We start from the raw sequence: 17,077 nt of genomic DNA on the forward strand, positions 1-17,077 counted from the left end.
ATTTGTTTGTTCGTTTGTTTGTTTCGGTATGGGGTCTATATTATTGTGTTACCGGAGAAGTTTCATGTTTAGTTTGGAAAGTTTTTATTTTATTTTAGGTACAGCGCGCGCGCCAGATTGACGAGACATCACGTGACACGGGTTTATAATAACGAAAACTTAGTCTTTTTATTTCTTTTTAGGTCGGGACGTTGAACAGACAACATGTATAGAGATGGAATGTACACAATGTAATTTCTATTGTCATTGTAGGAAATTGACATCTTGATGACAGTTCACGGGCAGTGCATGTTTTGGATTTAATTGATCCGGTGTAACTTTAAAACACATTTATTGATTATTTCTGATATTGTACATTTTTCAGCACCTGTTTGTAACTCAGATTAGTATTTCAATCTCGGAGCTGACATTTTATTGTAGGTTTTTACTCAGATTTACGGACCTAGCAAGCGATTTTTATGGCATTGCCATTTCTTTTCTCTAGGAAAAGCTTTAAAAGATATCTGCATCAAGTTTTTTTTATAAACTTTTAGTACATGTATGCCCTGCTGACTGCAAATTTTGAGGTCGATTGTACTCGTGGTTTCAGAGTACATGTGGATTTTTTTTTCAGAAGTGACGCAAGAACAATATTAAATTTCAATTTTTCATGAAACATGATTGCTTGATCATGATCATGATTGATTGATTGATTGATTGATTGATTGATTGATTGATTGATTGATTGATTGATTAGTTGGTTGGTTGGTTGGTTGGTTAGTTAAACACGTTGGATAGGGTCAATTGAAACAGCGAAAAAGAAACAAAGAAGATCTTGAACCCTATAATAAACACATGAGACGGAAACATGATTGATTGATTGATCATGATCATTATTGGTTGATTGATCATGATCATGATTGGTTGATTGATCATGATTGATTGATTGATTGATTGATTGGTTGGTTGGTTGGTTGGTTGGTTGGTTGGTTGGCAAACACATAAAACTCTTCAAGTAGTGCCCCAAATCACATATGTACATGACCTTGACCTTTGACATTGTGACCTTTGGCAAGATCATTGCTTCACAATGTCATTGCAAAAGACCCTATGGGTCAAGGACATTTGGTTAAAAGTTTTGCCTAAAAATGGCTTTATATAAACCATTAATGGGGATTATGTCCCTTACACAATGGTAAAATCAATACAGTCATAATGTAACAAAGTTGCCCCTTGGAGTACCAAGCATTTTTCACTATCTAAATTTTCTGTATCTATAACAATTCTAAAGTTATAGGGAAATCAAAGACAAATAAAAATCTAAAATACGACTTTGACCTTTGACCTTGACCTAAATTTCATTTTTTTGGACCAAGGATCTCAAATCAAAAGACCCTTGGTCCCTATCACTTATGGTTTTCCAGTTTAAAATACATTTCAAAATTTCAAATACAAAAGGGGGAATAACTCTCATATGGAATCTCTATACGGCTTCGGTCCAAATGAATATCCTAATCCTGAAGAAGTAACGAGCAATTTGGTAAAATAAATTTGTCGTACTTTTTTACGGTTACGAAGGAGTAGTGGCCACAAGAAAAACAGTGTTTGGGGAGATAACTCTTACAACGTAAAGTATTTTGTTACGCAGTTGTAAAATTTTAAAGCGTATAAACTATACATCATCATATTCCAAATTTCTAAGCGACATTTTTTGAAACATCAATATTACGCAAGAAAAAAATTTAGGCGGAAGAAAAAAAAAAAAAAAAAAATAATAATAATTAAAAACCAATTGTTCAGAGAACAATTGAAGGTCTTTCCACTAGTAAAGATCTATTTTGATATGGAAATATGAAAAATCAGTTTAAAATGTTAGTTCCTATGGCTTTATGATGTATTAATATCAATTTAAAGCAAAGGTCAAAATCTAGAACGTCCTATTAACCTATGACCTTGACCTGAATTTCAAGGTCACAAACCAAGGATCTTAAATCAAAAGACCCTAGGTCTTTAATATGTTTGGTTAAAGAGTAATATCACTTTACGGGTAAACCTAAATATATGGAATCTCTATACGGCTTCGGTTCAAATGAATTGCCTAATCCTGAAGATGTAACGAGCAATTTGGTAAAATAAATTTGTCGTAATCTTTTACGGTTGCGAAGGAGTAGTGGCCACAAGAAAAACAGTGTTTGGGGAGATAACTCTTACAACGCAAAGTATTTGGTTACGCAGTTGTCAGTTTTAAAAGCGCATACACTTTACGATATCATATTCCAAATATCTAAGCGACATCTTTTGAAACATCAATACTACGCAAGAAAAAAATTAGGCGGAAGAAAAAAAAAAAAAAAAAAAAAAATAATAATAATCAGAACAAATTCAATAGGTCTTTCCACGGAAAGGTGGAAAGACCTAATAATCAGAACAAATTCAATAGGTCTTTCCACGGAAAGGTGGAAAGACCTAATAATAATCAGAACAAATTCAATAGGTCTTTCCACGGAAAGGTGGAAAGACCTAATAATCAGAACAAAACCTATAGGTCTTTCCACGGAAAGGTGGAAAGACCTAATAATAATAATCAGAACAAATACAATAGGTCTTTCACCTGAAAGGTTGAAAGACCTAATAATCAGAACAAAACCTATAGGTCTTTCCACGGAAAGGTGGAAAGACCTAATAATCAGAACAAATTCAATAGGTCTTTCCACGGAAAGGTGGAAAGACCTAATAATCAGAACAAAACCTATAGGTCTTTCCACGGAAAGGTGGAAAGACCTAATAATCAGAACAAAACCTATAGGTCTTTCCACGGAAAAGTGGAAAGACCTAATAATCAGAAGAAATCCAATAGGTCTTTCCACGGAAAGGTGGAAAGACCTAATAATCAGAAGAAATCCAATAGGTCTTTCCACGGAAAGGTGGAAAGACCTAATAATCAGAAGAAATCCAATAGGTCTTTCCACGGAAAGGTGGAAAGACCTAATAATCAGAACAAATTCAATAGGTCTTTCCACGGAAAAGTGGAAAGACCTAATAATCAGAAGAAATCCAATAGGTCTTTCCACGGAAAAGTGGAAAGACCTAATAATTACAATTATATCATAACAACTAGCTGTCAGTAACTGGGTACTCTCAGATCAGTTGTTAGTGTCTTTTGTTGTTGGGATATACAAGTACCCGGTCATGTCCACTCTGTGTTTTTTGTTTGATTTATTCTATTTGTATTCATCTGATGAGTCAAGTCTTTTTCAACTTTTTTTTTGTCGAGCCTGCAACCTTTGTTGAAAAAGTTAAATATAGCAATCTTACATTCCGTCGGTGGCGGCGGCGTCCACAAATATTCACTCTGTGGTTAATTTTTTTGAAATTTTAATAACTTTCTTAAACTATCATGGACTTCTTCCAAACTTGGACAGAAGCTTGTTTATGATCATAAGATAGTATCAAGAAGTATATATTTAAAAAAAAAATCCTGTTTTTCTGTATTTTACTTATAAATGGACTTAAATTTTCTACAAGGAAACATAACATTCACTATGTGTTTAAAGTTTTCAAAATGTAAATAACTTTCTTAAACTATCATGGATTTGTACCAAACTTGAACATAAGCTAGTTTCTATAGCACAGCTACTTTTACATAGGTACTATTTCTGCACTAAAAATATTTAGTAGTGAATTTACTTTAAATATTTAGTGCTATTTTATTACTTTGAATGTAATTGTAATATTTATGTACCTGTATTTTACGGTAGGCACTTAAAGTTAACCATCGAGAGACGTTAACCACCGAGAGTCGGTTTTTAGACCCGCCCAGTGCACCTAAGCACGCCTACTTTTGGAGCTCTTTAGTATGAAGATAAGAAAAGTATACGAAATTACGGAACTGTGTACCCTGTTTTATCCTTGTTGTTGGTGTTTATTGCGCATGCGCACAAAGCACGGTGATAGTTACGGTTACTGACTCAGGAACTTTGTATATTATATACATCGGTTTACAGACGTTAATAAACTGGATCCCTGTTGTGTTCACTTATCGATACACTACGATGGAATTACGGACCAGTTTAACATAAACATGGTAAATAGATAGACAGCTGATAATCATAATTGATTAAAGAATAACCTGGAAGAAGAAATGAGTTAACTATTGATTATAACAGAGACGAGAATGCCATCGTGTTTGTTCTGCTAAAAAAAGCAGGAACATTGGATTTTATGGTTAGATTTTAAATACTTCTTGTCTCCAAACTGGGTAAATTTGATATAGTAACAACCCCCCCTTTTTTTTTTAAATAACTCGTGAACCACACATCGCGCTCGCTTAACAAAGTAACAATAAGAAATAATTATTGTTAGTTTCAAGAATAATTAATCGTCAAAACAATTATCCCCTCCCCGACATCAAAGGAAGTTAAATGTATTATCCCAAAATTAGACCAAATTATTATGATATAAGGACGTCTTGACAGGCTATTATTTTATTTTGTTTTGTTGGGTTTTTTTTTTTGCTTTGACGTCTTCCTCCTGTATGAAAAAAACATAATAGACCCCCCCTTTTTCCCCATAATATAGTTTTTTAAGAAGTCATAATTATTTGGACTACCCCTGAATATATTTCAGACAGACTCTTCTCTAAAAAAATGTAAACATGATTTGAGAGAAATCTTTGGAATAGTTTTTTAAATGATTTAATTATTATGTCATGTATATAATTAACATTAACATAGTTATAAACTGAGACTACTAGTATAACACATAGTGTTATAGTAGTCTCAGCTATAAACTTTCCATTGTATTGACCAATATGACTAACTCATATGCTCTTTCCCATAAATGTCACAATATCAATATATTACAGTAAAACTGATAGTTTGGTGACATTGTTTAAGACTATTGACCTCAGGTCAGCCTAAACTGAGTTTAAAACTGTAATTTATTCATTAAAACAGTTCAAGACATGTACCTTCTGAAATGTGATTGCATCAAAATTAAACCTAAGGCATAACATACTTAGTGTGCAGGAAGTGCCACCAAATAAATACTGATTTGTAAAATTAGATGATGATATTTGTGAAGTCAAAGATATTATAGCTAGTTATAACTGGTTTTAGATATAAATCTGAGTAAAAGGTTGATTTATATGTGCTCTTTCATGTTTAGATTATAATTTAAATTTAATCTTTTGAAGTTTTTTTTATAATATTAAGACATTAAAATCACAATTATTTATTTATACACAAAAAAATAATTTTTGTCCTTTTTTAGTTGAATGACTGTACACAAACATTATACACACATAATTTTGATAATTAAGGTCTTTCCTTTTACTAAAGGGAAAGACCTTACTGTATTTCTTCTGATTATTATTATTATTATTCTTTTTGTTCCGCCAAACTTTGACGAAGTTAGCCTCCGTAACCGTAAGACGTGTCGCTTTCATGTTCACACTTTGTATCGGTGTCATGAATACCTATCCGGAACTCACCCTGTGAGTCGAAATATTTTGTCGGTTCGGAGTAATCCCTCCGAAACCCAAAAACCTTGTTATCGTTCCAACACCGTAACCGTAATAGGTAGAAAAAAAATAAAGGGTGAAATTTGTTCAGGACCAGACCCCGGTTCTTCGTTACATTTGGATCGAAAAGATTCAACGACTCATTGGTAGGGTTATGCCCCTATAAAAATTAACCGGTGTCGGTTGACCACCAAAACTCAGAAACCGTAAGTCGTAGACACCTAGGATCTTCACCAATCATCATCAATTCATGTATCTTTGAAAAATACCTCAAGGTCAAATTTGTATGTTGACCTTGACCTTTGACCTAACACCTTGTTATGGAATAATCTCAGCAACCATTATACTTACAGATGTTTTAAATAGTGGAAAATGTTTGGGTCATTACGGCGCAACTTTGTTACATTTTGACCGAAGAGATTTAACCTATTTTTAAGGGGCATAAAGCCTGTTTTAGGTTTCTGAAAAGACAAAATCAGCTTTTACTACATAACCAAAGGTCCTAGACCCATGGGGTCTTCAGCAATGACATTGGGGACTAATGACCTTGACAAAGGTCAAAAGGTCAAAGGTCAAGGTCAATTCCCATATATCTAATTATGTGTTTTTGACCTTATTTAAAGGATTTTCAGTGTGTTTTAAAGCTTTTCAATGCATTTTACGTCTATTGAAACGTATTTTACGTTATAAAAGGAAAGACCTCTCAATTGTTCAAGAACAATTGACAGTTTAATTCTGTAATGTTTTTTTTCTATAGCCCCAGAATGTGACAAAAGACTTATTAATCCAGATTTACAAAAAATAGAAATAGTTCAGCTACCATAAGACTGCTATGACAAAAATTCTGCAGTTTCCAGAATTTGAGGTAGAGTATAGTTAGGAATAGTTTGATTATGCAGATGCTTAGTTTGCCATAAACAATTATGCCCTTGATACAAAAGCAGAGGAAACAAAAAAGTATGAAAATAGTTGAAAAAAGTAATCATTATTACCTAGTCATATACTGTAAATAGAAAAAGAGAAAAGCACTGGTTATGATTTGGTATTTTTAATAGCATTATCATTTGTCCATAACTTGGAATATATACTGGATTGAGCTTGACATTTATTTAATATCATTGACACATGGTTGCAAGAAATGAAAGATGGTAATTTAAACCTAGCAATTTTATTAAGATTTAAAAAAAAGCTTTTGATTTGGTAGAATATGACTTTCTTTGTTTAAAGCTCGACATGTACGGATTTAGTGAGACTACTGTTAGTTTTTTTAAGTCGTACCTGAATAACAAAAGGTATACATTTGTAATGTTAACTCTGAACAACAACATGTAAAATTTGGTGTTCCCCAATGTTCTATACCTTGTCCTCTATTGTTTGTGCTATTTATAAATGACCTTCCCTTATGCATTAAAAATTGTGAAACAGACCTATATCGTTGTATATGCTGATGACACCACTATTCATAAATCAGGGGGAAACATCTAGAAAATATAAATGATGATGTTCAAGAAGATTTATACAGGGTTGAAGAGTGGTGTAAAATGAATAACATGTTCATAGATGCAAATGAAACAAAATGTTTGATTACTGGAACAAAGCAGAAACTATTCAGACTTTTCAACCAAACTTGATAATAAATTAAAGTATAACAAAATTCTTCATGTGAAAAAATATTAGTTTCAAAATTGACAGCCCACTAAGTAACTGGAGAAATCAAATTGACCAAGGTTGTGCTAATAGAATGAAATTCAAAACAGTGTTGCTGTGGCCATTGATTGACACGTTAAATTTATCCATTGACTAGGACAATTTAGGTGAACGTTTGTATGTAACGACCAATGCTCACTATGTACTTTTTAAAGACACTTAAACTATGGGGTCACCAAAGGTTCTCAACACCTTAATAAAGTAATTCGAAAAATTAATCAGAAATAACACGATGTTTTGATTTATATCAATTATATAAATCAACACATAAAGGTTATTCCTGATTAATTTTTCGAATTATTTCATAATTAAAGGCGTTAAGAAACCTTTGGTGACCCCACAGTTTAAATGTCTATCGTAGGTACGTCGTGAACAGTGGTCGTAACAGACAAACGTTCACGTAAATTGTCCCAGTCAACGGTTGAATTTATTGTGTCAATCAATGGCCACAGCCACACTGTTTTGAATTTCATTCTATATCATCCAGAATATACCATCTTTCTTAAATACATTTTTTTTTATATAACTGCAAGAAAACATAATACAATGGGTGTTCTGCCCCTAATTGACTACTGTTGTATTATTTGGGATGAATGTAAAAATTGAGGGATAACAAGAATTTTAAAAATCCAAAAAAAGGGCAGCATGTTAAATTCTAGATGCAGATCCGTTATCCCTCTTGGTATATATGAGCACTATATTCTATGTTAACCTCCGACAGTAGGTATAAACAAATACTGTTGATAGACGGTATATAGGAGCACTATATTGTATGTTAACTACCGACAGTAGGTATAGACACATACTGTTGATACACGGTATATAGGAGCACTATATTGTATGTTAACCACCGACGGTAGGTATAGACAAATACTGGTGATAGACGGTATATAGGAGCACTATATTGTATGTTAACCACCGACGGTAGGTATAAACAAATACTGTTGATAGACGGTATATAGGAGCACTATATTGTATGTTAACCACCGACGGTAGGTATAGACAAATACTGTTGATAGACGGTATATAGGAGCACTATATTGTATGTTAACTACCGACAGTAGGTATAGACAAATACTGTTGATAGACGGTATATAGGAGCACTATATTGTATGTTAACTACCGACAGTAGGTATAGACAGATACTAATGATAGACGGTATATAGGAGCACTATATTGTATGTTAACCACCGACGGTAGGTATAGACAAATACTGTTGATAGATGGTATATAGGAGCACTATATTGTATGTTAACTACCGACGGTAGGTATAGACAAATACTGTTGATAGATGGTATATAGGAGCACTATATTGTATATTTCTACCGACGGTAGGTATAGACAAATACTGTTGATAGACGGTATATAGGAGCACTATATTGTATGTTAACTACCGACAGTAGGTATAGACACATACTGTTGATAGACATCAACGGTATATGGGAGCACTATATTGTTGTTAACCACCGACGGTAGGTATAGACAAATACTGTTGATAGACGGTATATGGGAGCACTATATTGTATGTTAACCACCGACGGTAGGTATAGACATATACTGTTGACAGATGGTATATAGGAGCACTATATTGTATGTTAACTACCGACAGTAGGTATAGACAAATACTGTTGATAGACATCAACGGTATATGGGAGCACTATATTGTATGTTAACCACCGACGGTATGTATAGACAAATACTGTTGATAGACGGTATATAGGAGCACTATATTGTATGTTAACCACCAACGGTAGGTATAGACAAATACTGTTGATAGACGGTATATAGGAGCACTATATTGTATGTTAACTACCGAAGGTAGGTATAGACAAATACTGTTGATAGACGGTATATAGGAGCACTATATTGTATGTTAACTACCGACGGTAGGTATAGACAAATACTGTTGATAGCAGTATATGGGAGCATTATATTGTATGTTAACCACCGACGGTAGGTATAGACATATACTATTGATAGATGGTATATAGGAGCACTATATTGTATGTTAACTACCGACAGTAGGTAAAGACAAATACTGTTTATAGACGGTATAAGGAAGCACTATATTGTATGTTAACCACCGACGGTAGGTATAGACAAATACTGTTGATAGACGGTATATACATTGTAGGAGCACTATATTGTATGTTAATCACCGACGGTAGGTATAGACAAATACTGTTGATAGACGGTATATAGAAGCACTATATTGTATGTTAACCACCGACAGTAGGTATAGACAAATACTGTTGATAGACGGTATATGGGAGCATTATATTGTATGTTAACCACCGACGGTAGGTATAGACATATACTGTTGATAGATGGTATATAGGAGCACTATATTGTATGTTAACTACCGACAGTAGGTATAGACAAATACTGTTGATAAACGGTATATGGGAGCACTATATTGTATGTTAACCACCGACGGTAGGTATAGACAAATACTGGTGATAGACGGTATATAGGAGCACTATATTGTATGTTAACCACTGACGGTAGGTATAGCCAAATACTTTTTATAGACGGTATATAGGAGCACTATATCTTATGTTAACCACCGACGGTAGGTATAGACAAATACTGTTGATAGACGGCATATAGGAGCACTAAGTCTATATTGTATGTTAACTACCGACGGTAGGTATAGACAAATACTGTTGATAGACGGTATATAGGAGCACTATATTGTATGTTAACCACCGACGGTAGGTATAGACATATACTGTTGATAGATGGTATATAGGAGCACTATATTGTATGTTAACTACCGACGGTAGGTATAGACAAATACTGTTGATAGACGGTATATGGGAGCACTATATTGTATGTTAACCACTGACGGTAGGTATAGACATATACTGTTGACAGATGGTATATAGGAGCACTATATTGTATGTTAACTACCGACAGTAGGTATAGACAAATACTGTTGATAGACATCAACGGTATATGGGAGCACTTTATTGCATGTTAACCACCGACGGTAGGTATAGACAAATACTGTTGATAGACGGTATATAGGAGCACTATATTGTATGTTAACCACCAACGGTAGGTATAGACAAATACTGTTGATAGACGGTATATAGGAGCACTATATTGTATGTTAACCACCGACGGTAGGTATAGACATATACTGTTGATAGATGGTATATAGGAGCACTATATTGTATGTTAACTACCGACGGTAGGTATAGACAAATACTGTTGATAGACGGTATATGGGAGCACTATATTGTATGTTAACCACTGACGGTAGGTATAGACATATACTGTTGACAGATGGTATATAGGAGCACTATATTATATGTTAACTACCGACAGTAGGTATAGACAAATACTGTTGATAGACATCAACGGTATATGGGAGCACTTTATTGCATGTTAACCACCGACGGTAGGTATAGACAAATACTGTTGATAGACGGTATATAGGAGCACTATATTGTATGTTAACCACCAACGGTAGGTATAGACAAATACTGTTGATAGACGGTATATAGGAGCACTATATTGTATGTTAACTACCGAAGGTAGGTATAGACAAATACTGTTGATAGACGGTATATAGGAGCACTATATTGTATGTTAACTACCGACGGTAGGTATAGACAAATACTGTTGATAGACGGTATATAGGAGCACTATATTGTATGTTAACCACTGACGGTAGGTATAGACAAATACTGTTGATAGACGGTATATAGGAGCACTATATTGTATGTTAACTACCGACGGTAGGTATAGACAAATACTGTTGATAGACGGTATATAGGAGCACTATATTGTATGTTAACTATCGACAGTAGGTATAGACAAATACTGTTGATAGACGGTATATGGGAGCACAATATTGTATGTTAACCACCGACGGTAGGTATAGACAAATACTGTTGATAGACGGTATATAGGAGCACTATATTGTATGTTAACTACCGACAGTAGGTAAAGACAAATACTGTTTATAGACGGTATATGGAAGCACTATATTGTATGTTAACCACCGACGGTAGGTATAGACAAATACTGTTGATAGACGGTATATACATTGTAGGAGCACTATATTGTATGTTAACCACCGACGGTAGGTATAGACAAATACTATTGATAGACGGTATATAGAAGCACTATATTGCATGTTAACCACCGACAGTAGGTATAGACAAATACTGTTGATAGACGGTATATGGGAGCATTATATTGTATGTTAACCACCCACGGGAGGTATAGACATATACTGTTGATAGATGGTATATAGGAGCACTATATTGTATGTTAACTACCGACAGTAGGTATAGACAATACTGTTGATAAACGGTATATGGGAGCACTATATTGTATGTTAACCACCGACGGTAGGTATAGACAAATACTGTTGATAGACGGTATATAGGAGCACTATATTGTATGTTAACCACCAACGGTAGGTATAGACAAATACTGTTGATAGACGGTATATAGGAGCACTATATTGTATGTTAACTACCGAAGGTAGGTATAGACAAATACTGTTGATAGACGGTATATAGGAGCACTATATTGTATGTTAACTACCGACGGTAGATATAGACAAATACTGTTGATAGACGGTATATAGGAGCACTATATTGTATGTTAACCACTGACGGTAGGTATAGACAAATACTGTTGATAGACGGTATATAGGAGCACTATATTGTATGTTAACTACCGACGGTAGGTATAGACAAATACTGTTGATAGACGGTATATAGGAGCACTATATTGTATGTTAACTATCGACAGTAGGTATAGACAAATACTGTTGATAGACGGTATATGGGAGCACAATATTGTATGTTAACCACCGACGGTAGGTATAGACAAATACTGTTGATAGACGGTATATAGGAGCACTATATTGTATGTTAACTACCGACAGTAGGTAAAGACAAATACTGTTTATAGACGGTATATGGAAGCACTATATTGTATGTTAACCACCGACGGTAGGTATAGACAAATACTGTTGATAGACGGTATATACATTGTAGGAGCACTATATTGTATGTTAACCACCGACGGTAGGTATAGACAAATACTATTGATAGACGGTATATAGAAGCACTATATTGCATGTTAACCACCGACAGTAGGTATAGACAAATACTGTTGATAGACGGTATATGGGAGCATTATAGTGTATGTTAACCACCCACGGGAGGTATAGACATATACTGTTGATAGATGGTATATAGGAGCACTATATTGTATGTTAACTACCGACAGTAGGTATAGACAATACTGTTGATAAACGGTATATGGGAGCACTATATTGTATGTTAACCACCGACGGTAGGTATAGACAAATACTGGTGATAGACGGTATATAGGAGCACTATATTGTATGTTAACCACTGACGGTAGGTATAGCCAAATACTTTTTATAGACGGTATATAGGAGCACAATATCTTATGTTAACCACCGACGGTAGGTATAGACAAATACTGTTGATAGACGGCATATAGGAGCACTATATTGTATGTTAACTACCGACGGTAGGTATAGACAAATACTGTTGATAGACGGTATATAGGAGCACTATATTGTATGTTAACCACTGACGGTAGGTATAGACAAATACTGTTGATAGACGGTATATAGGAGCACTATATTGTATGTTAACTACCGACGGTAGGTATAGACAAATACTGTTGATAGACGGTATATAGGAGCACTATATTGTATGTTAACTATCAACAGTAGGTATAGACAAATACTGTTGATAGACGGTATATGGGAGCACAATATTGTATGTTAACCACCGACGGTAGGTATAGACAAATACTGTTGATAGACGGTATATAGGAGCACTATATTGTATGTAAACCACCGACGGTAGGTATAGACAAATACTGTTGATAGACGGTATATAGAAGCACTATATTGTATGTTAACTACCGACAGTAGGTATAGACAAATACTGTTGATAGACGGTTTATGGGAGCACTATATTGTATGTTAACCTCCGACGGTTGGTATAGACATATACTGTTGATAGACGGTATATAGGAGCACTATATTGCATGTTAACCACTGACGATAGGTATAGACAAATACTGTTGATAGACGGTATATAGGAGCACTATATTGCATGTTAACTACCGACAGTAGGTATAGACAAATACTGTTGATAGACGGTATATAGGAGCACTATATTGTATGTTAACTACCGACAGTAGGTATAGACAGATACTGTTGATAGACGGTATATAGGAGCACTATATTGTATGTTAACCACCGACAGTAGGTATAGACAAATACTGTTGATAGATGGTATATAGGAGCACTATATTGTATGTTAACTACCGACGGTAGGTATAGACAAATACTGTTGATAGATGGTATATAGGAGCACTATATTGTATGTTAACTACCGACGGTAGGTATAGACAAATACTGTTGATAGACGGTATATAGGAGCACTATATTGTATGTTAACTACCGACAGTAGGTATAGACAGATACTGTTGATAGACGGTATATAGGAGCACTATATTGTATGTTAACCACCGACAGTAGGTATAGACAAATACTGTTGATAGATGGTATATAGGAGCACTATATTGTATGTTAACTACCGACGGTAGGTATAGACAAATACTGTTGATAGATGGTATATAGGAGCACTATATTGTATGTTAACTACCGACGGTAGGTATAGACAAATACTGTTGATAGACGGTATATAGGAGCACTATATTGTATGTTAACTACCGACGGTAGGTATAGACAAATACTGTTGATAGCAGTATATGGGAGCATTATATTGTATGTTAACCACCGACGGTAGGTATAGACATATACTATTGATAGATGGTATATAGGAGCACTATATTGTATGTTAACTACCGACAGTAGGTAAAGACAAATACTGTTTATAGACGGTATATGGAAGCACTATATTGTATGTTAACCACTGACGGTAGGTATAGACAAATACTGTTGATAGACGGTATATACATTGTAGGAGCACTATATTGTATGTTAACCACCGACGGTAGGTATAGACAAATACTGTTGATAGACGGTATATGGGAGCATTATATTGTATGTTAACCACCGACGGTAGGTATAGACAAATACTGTTGATAGACGGTATATAGGAGCACTATATTGTATGTTAACCACCGACAGTAGGTATAGACAAATACTGTTGATAGACGGTATATGGGAGCATTATATTGTATGTTAACCACCGACGGTAGGTATAGACATATACTGTTGATAGATGGTATATAGGAGCACTATATTGTATGTTAACTACCGACAGTAGGTATAGACAAATACTGTTGATAAACGGTATATGGGAGCACTATATTGTATGTTAACCACCGACGGTAGGTATAGCAAAATACTGGTGATAGACGGTATATAGGAGCTCTATATTGTATGTTAACCACTGACGGTAGGTATAGCCAAATACTTTTTATAGACGGTATATAGGAGCACTATATTGTATGTTAACCACTAACGATAGGTATAGACAAATACTGTTGATAGACGGTATATAGGAGCACTATATTGTATGTTAACTACCGACGGTAGGTATAGACAAATACTGTTGATAGACGGTATTTAGGAGCACTATATTGTCTGTTAACTACCGACAGTAGGTATAGACAAATACGTACTGTTGATAGACGGTATATGGGAGCACTATATTGTATGTTAACCACCGACGGTAGGTATAGACAAATACTGTTGATAGACGGTAGATGGGAGCACTATATTGTATGTTAACCACCGACGGTAGGTATAGACATATACTGTTGATAGATGGTATACAGGAGCACTATATTGTATGTTAACTACCGACAGTAGGTATAGACAAATACTGTTGATAGACGGTTTATCGGAACACTATATTGTATGTTAACCACCGACGGTAGGTATAGACAAATACTGTTGATAGACGGTATATAGGAGCACTTTATTGCATGTTAACCACCGACGGTAGGTATAGACAAATACTGTTGATGGATGGTGCAAAGGAGTACTATATCGTATGTTAACCACTGACGGTAGGTATAGACAAATACTGTTGATAGACGGTATATAGGGGTACTGTATTGTATGTTAACTACCGACGGTAGGTATAGACAAATACTGTTGATATACGGTATATAGAAGTATTGTATTTTATGTCAAACATCGACGATAGGTATGGACAAAATCCGACAAATACTGTATACAGACAGTGTATAGAAGTACTGTATTGTATGGTAAACACTGACGGTTGGTATGGACAATTTCTGTATCATGCATCAATTATAAATAAAAGTATCATGTGAGTGACACAGGCTCATTGAAGCCTCTAGTTTTGATATTATTAATGTGGAGATCTGGTCTAATTTATCATTTTCTCTATTACATGCATGATAACTGCAACAATTGAATTGAAATAAAAGTGATAATATTTCTGTTGTAGGTTATCAAGATTTAGTGTTTCCATACAAGTGATAAAGATTGAACAACAAAAACATCTCAAACTTTACAGGACAGAGTAGACTTTTTTCACTGTGCTTAGTTTTGTCTTTATGTCTAAATTATGATACCTTTAAAAAAAAACAATAAAATATGGAATAACATTTATTTCTATCTTATAAAGTGGAGTGAAGAAATAAGGGGTCATTGAAAACATAAGAATATATTGCTATCATATATTGCAATATTGCAGATCAGCAGCCCATACATTTGCTATAGCACATAAATATGGGACCAATAATTTCAAGTTGCCTTTTAAAAAAGACCTTATTAATGTTATGCGAAATACCACCAAAGACCACTAGGTGTTGATCAAATGATATTGTAAATAAGAGGGTTGTCCAAAATATTTCCAACAGCTGTTTGATATAAACTACCTTAATCAAACCACAATGGTAAAAAAACAGTTTTGGTCAGTCTTAAAAGAAGCAAATATAATTTAGAAAAAGTGCAAGCTGTTGATAAAAACTACAAATAACTGCCAGTCCTAAATGTGGGTGGAGATTACCATTTAGCACAAATGAGTTTCTGGACTAAAGAAAGTAATTTCGGCACAAACCGATTATACCCTTTCACAAACTATGTGAAGTCCCTTTTATAAAAGATTATCTTTCTATCTAGAGTATCTATGACAACTAACTGCTGCTCCTAGTGACGTTAGTCTTTGGTTTTTGAAAAGATTGGATATATTGTCACAATTCTTTTCTAAGGTACCGGTCTGATAAACAGGAAGTAGCCAGATTAGCTACTAAATATATGCACACTGAAATATAGTCCCTTAAAATTCCCATGGCTGTGTACATGTTCAGATACGAACTATGAAAATTTTGTTTATATCTTTAGAGAAGTAAAATCAAGTATGTATGTCTTTAGTTTTGTCAAATTGCTGTCTTGTTTTGTCCTGTTATTAGGTAACAGTACTGATACAATACTGTAAAAATACGGAGATGTGGTATGATTGCCAATGAGACGCCTACATGTATCCACTGAAGTTCAAATAAAGTGGATGTAAGCAGTTATATGCAACCATACAGCCAATAACTGCTAGTAGTCTGTTGTTATTTATGTATTATTGTCATTTTGTTTATTTTCTTTTGTTTCATATTCTGACATCGGACTCGGACTTCTCTTAAACTGAGTTTTACTGTGCGTATTGTTTTGCGTTTGTTTTTTCTACATTGGCTACAGGTATAGGGGAGGGTTGAGATCTCAAAAAACATGTTTAATCCCGCCGCAATTTTGCGCCTGTCCCAAGTTAGGAGCCTCTGACCTTTGTTAGTCTTGTATGATTTATAATTTTAGTTTCTTGTGTATAATTCGGAGCTTAGTATGACGTCCATTATCACTGAACTAGT

General features: G+C 34.5%; 1 long non-coding RNA gene across 1 annotated transcript; it reads left to right on the forward strand.

Moving 5' to 3' along the window:
- The first annotated feature begins 3,984 nt into the window (after positions 1-3,984).
- On the forward strand, positions 3,985-15,830 carry LOC139526006 (uncharacterized). Its single transcript, XR_011665081.1, has 3 exons — positions 3,985-4,063; positions 6,258-6,365; positions 15,667-15,830. It is a non-coding gene; the product is annotated as an uncharacterized lncRNA (long non-coding RNA).
- The last annotated feature ends 1,247 nt before the right edge of the window (positions 15,831-17,077 follow it).

This window comes from Mytilus edulis, chromosome 6, assembly GCF_963676685.1.
Source record: "Mytilus edulis chromosome 6, xbMytEdul2.2, whole genome shotgun sequence".
NCBI lineage: Eukaryota > Metazoa > Mollusca > Bivalvia > Mytilida > Mytilidae > Mytilus > Mytilus edulis.